This window comes from Drosophila innubila (genome assembly GCF_004354385.1).
Source record: "Drosophila innubila isolate TH190305 chromosome 2R unlocalized genomic scaffold, UK_Dinn_1.0 1_C_2R, whole genome shotgun sequence".
In the NCBI taxonomy this organism is placed as follows: domain Eukaryota; kingdom Metazoa; phylum Arthropoda; class Insecta; order Diptera; family Drosophilidae; genus Drosophila; species Drosophila innubila.
The window spans coordinates 10,764,807-10,774,107 of record NW_022995374.1 but is presented as its reverse complement, the minus strand read 5'-3'; positions in this window follow the sequence as shown (position 1 = coordinate 10,774,107).

The window sequence follows — 9,301 nt, the reverse complement described above, 5'->3', positions numbered from 1 at the left end:
ATTCTCCTATATGAAATGTGATTTCAAAACTATTTCATGTTGCGAATGGATTTTAATTGGTTGAGTAAGTTAAGTAATCGGGATAAAAAATGCATTCTCTCTATTATATACCATCGCAGTAGTCAATTCCTGTCAAGCAACTCAATTCCAACTGCAAATACTCTTATTCGTATTTTCCAATTCATCGAGGAGCACAGCATAATCATAAATCTTTGGGACTGCACTTTCGCCGAGTAACTTGAGCCAAAGTGCATATAATTTTCATTTAAATACCTTTAGAATTTGTAGCTGCCTGCCAGCTCTATTACGCCTCAGTCTGGAGCTGTCCCAAAAATAGAGAAAAGTGGCTGAAAAGTGTCCTCGTCGGCAACGACAACGTGACTAGCTGAAAGCCAGAGCAATATTTTTGCATTTTGCAATATTTTCGAAAGCGTTGTTAATTTCATGGGTGAATGGTTAGTGTTTTCATAGCAGCAATTCCTTTTCTTGAAAGGTGCCATGGCAGTTGCCTTACGAGTAATAATATGATGTGGACAAACTGGTATAAATATATCCAGAAACACGCGTATTTTTGTAATTTTTTATGCTACTCGAATTCAAACAACAAATGCAATTAAATTTGCGCATAACTTTGCATTTCTAATCGGTTAGCAGAACTTTTTAATCACTTCCACACCTATTCGAAGTTATGCAGAGAGCTGATAATAAGCTCTGCTTAAATTAAAAACTTTTCACCCTCCTAAAACTTCTGGTTTTTTTTTTAATGGTCTCCACTTGCGGCTGCAATTTTCTAGCGCTAATTGCAATAAATTTGCGTTAATAAACTGAAACTGAGGCAAATTGCCAGCAGCATTGGACAAATGGAGCAATCCTGGACCAGGCCAGGCCTGCCCAGCTGTTTGAAAGTTTATCAAAAACAATTTCTGGGCTTAATTAAAAATATATTAAAAACTTGGATTTCAGCGAATTATAAATATAATTGGCTATTTGATAATTTTCTAATAAAAAATGCTTTTGATATTGAAACTTAAAGAGTTTGCTCACATTTGATTTCCGATTAAGTTAATTTGATGTTATGGTTTGTTAAATCTGCTCCAAGAAGATGAGAACACTATGTCGGGGTACAACATCTCCCAATTATACTAATTGTACCTCTTGAGGTCTTCAGCTTTGACCACGCCCACAGCAATTAGCATGAACAACTAGCGACCAGCGATTAGTTGACTTTTTCATCGATGCTTTCAGAGTGATTAAAATCGCACAATGAACAGCCTTCCACAAGATGACCAGCGTGATGACTGCACTCCTTCCTCCTTCCGCTGCTCTTTTCGTTTCCGTCTCCTTCCGGCAAAAGTAAAACCACACAATGCCTCACATTTGCATACACTTTGAACTATTCAAACAGCTCCACATCGATAAGGATGAGGATAGGGGCGAAGGACAGGGATAGGGATGGGAAACCCGTTGACTCGACAATTTTGCGAAATTAACCTCAGACTCGAGTCAGCGGCCTCAGGTCACGTTGCAATTTACCAGCCAACGCTTCACGTAAGCCCCTTGGGTCAACGTCAGCCCACTGACTGCCCTCTGTACCCCTCCCCTTCCACATTCCACCTTCCCCTGACCCCTGACCCCTGACCCCTGACCCCTTGTCAGTGGTGCTATGCTCCGCCCGCTTCCTCGTCAACTGGTAAGGCTGCTGACATGCGGCGTTGGCATAAATTTAAAGAGTCTCGGCTGGCTCGAGATGAGGACATAGACAATGACAATGGCAACTGTAGCGATGTCAGCTAACTAATGATGCCCTAAATTGAATCTAATCATCATTAACAATTACACAGCAGCGGCGCTGGCTCGTGTGATTACCCCCAGTCAGAGTCACAGTAGCTCACTCGACCATTAAGTCTAATCATATGCAAATAATTAAGCGCACTGACACGACTAGCACAGACTGCGGACTGGACTGACCGACAGACAGACAGACAGACCGACAGACAGACAGACAGACAGACAGACAGACAGACGGACGGTCAGCCGTTGAAATATTTCCCTTAGGTCCCATCGTGCAATTGTCGCCTATACTTTTGTCTATCTCTGTGCAATGCCTTCAATGTGCGTGCCAGATAGACATACTGGAGTCTGAGTGTGCTCCTCCTTCCTTCCTTTCCTGCTCTTTTCCCGCAACACGTGCAAAGTCATCAGCAGCAGCGTACAGTGCCTGCTGATAATGCACACACTCGGTTCATAGGTGGCTAATAAATTTGAATATTAATTGTCAGTGTCTGCGCCTGGGCCTGGGCCTGGGCCGGTTTCTGTTCCTGTGCCTGCGCCTGTGGTTGCACTCTCAGATTAAAATGCGCCAATGCAGAGTAAGTATACTTGCCATAGTCAAGCCTGTGGTTGAGTTCCCTTCCCTTCACATTTCGGAAAGGGTTATTTCAGGTGCTCTAATTGGTTTGCCAGCAATGTAATTCTTACGAGTATCATCAATGGAATCGAATCTGTACCATGCAGTCCTTATTAAGGCATTTGATTATTCGCTTATGGTGGGAAAAGAACTCAAAAAACTGTTCAACTGGTAAACCAATTCCCATGATCTTTATATTAGGCGGTAAAAAAAGCGAAAATCTCTTAAATTAAACTTGTTGTTGTTGATCCGATCAGCATTACAATGAGTGAAACAAATGGAGAGTGAATATATATACATTATGGGGTCGGAGAAGCCTCCTTCTCCCTGTTACACACATTTCAACGAACACAAAATACCCTTTAACTTATCTTTTTTAACTTATAAACTATGTCAAAGATCAAGTAGTTGCTCAACCTTGATTGGACTACCAGGTTGGCATCATTTTGAAAAGATTCCAATTAAACTTAAATTTCAATAAAGGAGATTCATGTTTGATCATTTTAAAATTGTTGTAATTTTTCAATACTATAAGCAACTCTTTACCAAATAGCCTTAAACATTTTACTTTGCCAAAGTTTAAAGTATTGATTGGAGGATATCTGTTTGTAAGTGTCTGTTATAATTTCAGCGATTCCCTTCGGGTAACCCAAGCAAACTAAACAAATAATCATAATAAAATATTAGTTAAGATAATTATTTGAACCGAGATCTTAAAGTTATTGTTATTTTATTTAAATAGCAGACAAATTCTTTTTAATGATAACGCTTTTAAAAAAAAACTTAACTTTTTACTTATAACTCAAACCAAATGCCACTTTTTAAAAATGAATATTTTTTAAGTATGCATTGAATTTTTTTTTAAATAGTTCAACGTTCTTCGCAATGCGGCCATTACATTAATTTGGCATTAAAAATCTCCCAATGGATGCAGATTACTCTTTGTTTTTTGGCCAAGATTAATGTCTGCTTTGGTTAATATTTTAAATTTCGATGTTACCCAAAGGACCAAGGAAGCCCAGGAAAACAAAAAAAAAATAAATAAAAGAAGAGTAAAACTTGCATGAAACCAATAAAGCGCTCATATGAAAAGACCCAAAAACCGAAACATAAAAAACGGGCGAACTGTCGAGTCTGCTCCGGCAGCATCGGCATCAGCATCAGGCAGTTGGGCAGCTGCCACGATTAATTTAACGCTCCACTGTGTCAAGCTGTTGTTGGATACAGTGGGTACACTGTTCGAAATAAGCCGGCCAAAATTTGCATTTAAGTCCCTTGCATTGGCGGCTCTTGGTTTTTGGGCGCAGTGCACTTGTAGCCCGACCAATGGAACATTTTCCGTTTCCGTTGCGTTGCAAAAATGTTGCCGCAGATAAATGGCCACCGCAAGGGGCAAGAATTCGTTGCTTCTACACGTGTGAAAAAGGGGTCTGCAATCTGCTGGGACAGACCAGAGGGCAGGACTAGGAATTTGTATTGCTGCGTCCCTACCAAAAATAAAAATGCCATTTAATAGCTAAATTAAGCCATACTATAGTATGTGTGTGGGTATGCGTCTGTGTATCGATCTGTGTGTGAGTATGAACATTTCTGCTGCGTTAGGCAACTTTGTGAATCCCACGAACTCTTCCTTTGAAATTGTGTTCCTGCTGGGCGCCACCTTTCAACCAAACGCGTTTGCCTGATTGCATTGTCTCTGAGTGTATGTGTGTGTGTGTGTGTATCTGTGTACAAGTATGCAAGTGTGAGTCAGGAATCTGCACACGCAGCAGAATTTTAAGCTCCGTGGCCATAGTCGACTGACCCAACGCTTTTGACTTTTAATTGCATTAAATAAAAGTCATATAATAATTGCATAATTGAATGCAGCCAATGCGATGCGGCAAAAAATTTGCTACGTGGTTGCACATGATTGTTGCAAATAATAACATTAATGAGGCTACAATTGTTGGCCATCAATTGAAGAGAGGCCAACTCAGAGCATACAGTTTGGCCTGCTAATTATACAAATAATTGCATCCAAGGAGATACCCTATATGCAAGCCTATATAAATAAAGTGCTTCCTTAACTTAACAATAAATTAAACGTTACTCAAAAACATCTCTGATAGAAAGATGTAACAGTAATTTGCCTAACGATGAAAAGGTTTTGAAATCAAAATTCGTTACGACCTCAAAATTTAATTTGTGGCTTTACAATATAATGCCTTAAGTTAATGTGGTTTTAGTTTGATTTTATTTATATTTACGGGAAATATTTTATATTTTAGTTGAATGCCGTTCACCGGTGTATTGGTTTCCTAACACCTGAAAGATGTAATTTTATCACTAGATATGTATGACATTATTGGAGGCCTGGCAGACCCACAAAATTATTTTTATATATTCTTGATCGAAACAACGAGCTGAGTCGATATAACAATGACTGTCTGTAGGTCATTCTCATTGCAAACTAGTCTCTCAGTTTTTAAGCTATCTTAATGCAAATTGATACGGGCTCTCTTCTTGGCTCCAATCTGCAGATTTGTTTCTTTCTAGTTTTCCTTTTCTTTAAGTGTGAATCAGATTATTGAGTTTTCCCTCTTTTAGACCCCGTACTTAAAAAAAGTACAGGGGTCCATTGGGTTTGTTTTAAAGAATATGTGCGTAACAGGCAGAGAAGGCGTGGCAGACCCTATAAAGTATATATATTCTTCATCAGCATCAATAGCCGAGTCGATATGACAATGTCCGTCTGTCCTGACGTCCTGACGTCTGTAAAAACACCTAGATCTCAGAGACTATAAGAGCTAGAGACACCAAACTTGGTATGAAGGTTCCACTATATTGCAAGCAGATAAAGTTTGTTTTATAATTTGGCCACGCCCCCTTCACCGCCTAAAAATCGACTTAGAAATTTTGATATCCATATTATAAGAACAATCTAATAGCTGGAGATTCCTGATTTTGGTTTGACGAAGCGGGAAGTGTTCTAGATGTTTGGTGAAAATTTCATTCCGATCGGACAGTAAATAGGGAAGATATTCAAACAATAAATTTTACTGTTTTATTTGATAAGGGAGCGTTGGCAAGTAAGTAAATCTTGATTATCTTGATAACATGAAAATTGAGTTAACATATTATATAACAAATTGGCGTCCGATCAGCCATGGGCTTCTGTGGCGTAGTGTGATAAGAGACGGAAAGTTAGACAATGGTCGTGGGTTCGAGTCCTGCCGTGGGCGAAAGACATCAATTTTTATTCTTTTTCAATTAAAATGCAGTATTTATTTATAAATGTCCTATTAAGATAATTAATGGCTAAAATAAAATTTTTTAATTTTGTAATTGAGTAATAAAATAAGTAATATGGCAATTTGGGAGGCTGAACGGATATGTTCAAGTGTGGCTCAATATGTTAAGCCTATGGCATTTAAAATTTTTTGGATTTTTGTTGCGGGTTCGATTCCCGCCGGGGACAACTTTTTTTTAGCTGATTTTTATTAGCTAATTTTAAATTTTTTTCAAATCATTATTTAATTTCAAAAATTTTTTTTATTTATTATTTATGAATGTTATATTGACATATTATATTGAATACATTTTATTTTGTTTAAATTATTTTATATTGACATTTATATAAATGTTATGTTAAAATTCTATGTAAATTTTATGTTTTATAAATTTGTCTGTTATCTTTTTTTGATTCAAATATATTATTTAATTAAATTTTGAGCTTCAATTATGTTACTATATGAATTAAGTGTTGGTTTATTTATTACAACATTTTGCATGTTGAACATGTACTTTTAATTTAATCTCTGTTAAGAATTTACATTTATGTAGGCTTATATATAAGAATTTAAGCTTATCTTAAATATTATTTAATTGTTAGAAGTGGCTGCTTTTGGATAGTAAGTAAGGGGTCTCCGACAGTCGAGTATGCTCGACTGTAGCACCGGCCGACTAGTTTAAAGCTGATACAGTGTGTTTGCTTTAGATGTAGTTACTCGTATTTACTCTCATGAATTCATGGCAAATTTGTGCAATCATTGTCATGTTGTTTAAAGGAGTAGTAAATTGCATATTGCTAGTCTCCGTTATCGCAGCTCCAAAACAAGCGCGTCATTTATTCGCATCTAAGCCGATGCGAAAAACAATCTGCAGAACACTTGTAAAACTTGACAGGCGCGCAGCGGACAAGTTTTACGGGCAACTCGGCTCGTTGGTACGTCACAAAATTACAACGGAACAGCTGCCGATCCACCGCAGACCCCTCTTTTGGGGACAGCCTCCACTCTACCATCCAACGTTGCACAAACATTTACAATTTATTGCACATTTGCCTAGAAAATATCGCCCAATTCAGGGCAGCTCACATTTAATGGAGTATGTAGATGGGCCCGAAGTTCGTGGCCTGCCAGTGCAGTTAGTGCCCCCGGAGGGTGCAGTAGGGTGTAGTAGGGTGGTGTTGTGGGTGTGACATTACAGCATGTTCCATTGCACATTTGATGAATTTATTGCAGTTTAGAATTTTTTTGCCAACGTGCAGCAGTTGCAATTTTCCCAAAGAACCGAGCACGGAAAAATTTCAAACTGCGATACGACGTCCAAAAAAAAGGGGGAAAAAATGCAAGTTTGTGGGATAACTGTACTTTTTGTGCTCGTTTTGTGTAGATGAAACTGTCAAAATGAACGTTTAGAAACTTATTTATAGTTTGGCGTATACAATTTTCAAAGTGGGTGCCAAAAACTTGGCGCTTGAAGCTTGATAAGCGTGAAGGCATGAAATGAAGTAGCAGCGATATCGGCATATATACACTGAAAAAAATACAATAACATTAAAATAACATATTTTGTTTTAAAAATAATATCATTATGCCAAGAAAAACATATTATAAAAACATTTATAAAAAAAAAACAGAATGGTTTAATACCTGCAAATTAAATTTTATTAATTGTTTTGAGTATGTAAGAACAGTATTTCTAATACTGATATTTGTGGTCATTAAAATATAAGATAATTTGATTTTTATAATAAGAACTTGGTCTTCTTTTTAATGCTCTTAAGTTCAAGAAGTTTCTGTTCTCGACGCATTTTTAGACCAAAATTCTTAGTTCTGTTTTTGATTTAAGAATACTTTTTTATCAGTGTAGGAGAATGGTTGACTGTCAGTTAAACTTTAACTATGGGCTGAGATTAATTGATAGTCGAAAGCTCAGTTTTAGGCACCCATTTGAATCAACCCATTGCAGGAAGATAGACAACGTTCAGTGATTAAATTACCTTGCACAAATTAAGCAATTTCAAGGTGGCATGCTCTGGGCCACCTGCACGCTCCAGCACGCCGTTGTCTGGTTAATTACCCACTGATTACAGCCAGCTCCAGCTCCAGCTCCAGTCCAAGAGAGCTGCGTGCTAGCCACTTGCTTTATAGCCGACTAAGTGGTATTTACGTTTTAATTTAACGCTTCTTTTTGGGCTTCGCGATGGGTGAAGGGAAGCATGGCCAATGCGCTTTCGGTTTCAAGAAGTGCAATACAAAGACGAAAGCAAATGCCAAAAAAGCAAACCGGATGCCAAGGCTAAAAAGCTTTAAGCAAAAGGCAAAGACGTTCCCCGTCCGGAGTCTACGGTTTAAGGGGCTGGACATTACCGACTGTAATTGCTGCGGCTGCGGCAAGTCCCTTAACGCCAGGACCCGGATAGGACTGTCGGCAACTGTTGCCTTTGGGTTTGCCTTTGCCGTTGTCCTTGTTGAATCTGTCGTCGTTGTCGCTGTCGTTGTCGTTGTCGCTAGCGCCCATTCAAGTGGTTTTTGATGACAAAATGAAAGGTAATTTCAGCGAAATTCTCGCTCTGATTTCGCCACTGCAGGGTGTCCTAGACAAATGACAAGTTATGCCAGAAGCAGACGGAGTAGTGTGGGCCGTCAAATAGGCTTTGTGTGGATCGTTAATGCAAAAAAATTGGCTGGCCGACAATTGCTTACCAAAAAGGGAGCTAAAATTGTGCAAAATTATAATGAAAGCGTTTTTCGGTTACCGGAAATTGTGGTTGCATTAGAGATAAGTGCTTGCTAGGAATACAGTTTCGTTAGCCTAAAAGATACAATAGTGAAAATTTCTTCATGTGTTAATTTCCACGACAATTCAGTATTTCAACTTTAATCCAACACCTTTAAAAAGAAATGAAACGAAGCAAAACAAAGCGAAGACTCACTGTACAAGTTGTACTGCTAACTGGGCATATAAACGTATCTGTATCTGTTGTTGAAGCTGTATCTGTCTGTGTGTGGCGGTAAATCTTTATAAGCGCGAATAATTGGTTTCCTCATTTAATGCGAATGGTTGCCCAGAAGAGAGTTGAAAGGGAAGAGAAGGGGAACAGCATTGCAATCGTTGGGCCGACGTCATAGAATATGCTTCACAATAAACATCAACATTTTTTTTTCGCCATGCCCCCCAGCTGGCCCTGTTGACTGTCAGAGCAAACAGCAGGAGTCATAATATTGCAACAGCATCGGGATCGCAGTCAAAGTTAGAAATAGAGATGGAGTCGGTGTCGGTGTCAGCTTTGACTTGGGGTAGCAAAAAGAAATTGCTGGAAAAAATTAATTGCATTTTCATTATGTTGACTGGCAGAGTCAGAGTGGAAGCTTCAGGCAGTAGCAGACAGACAAATGACATGGATATAGGCGTCTTGTTCTGTTATATGTGCGAGGGGTTGGTCCAACTAAACGACTAAACGACTAAGCGACTAAACTGTCGTAAGGATAAATTAATTTTATCACAATAAGCAATAAGAGATGAGTTTCAGCTAGAAGGTGCAAAAATAATAGGTAATAAAAGTGCTTCCTAAAGTCATATGCTTACATAACCAGGCAACTTTTAAAGCAGATACTAAGAAGTATA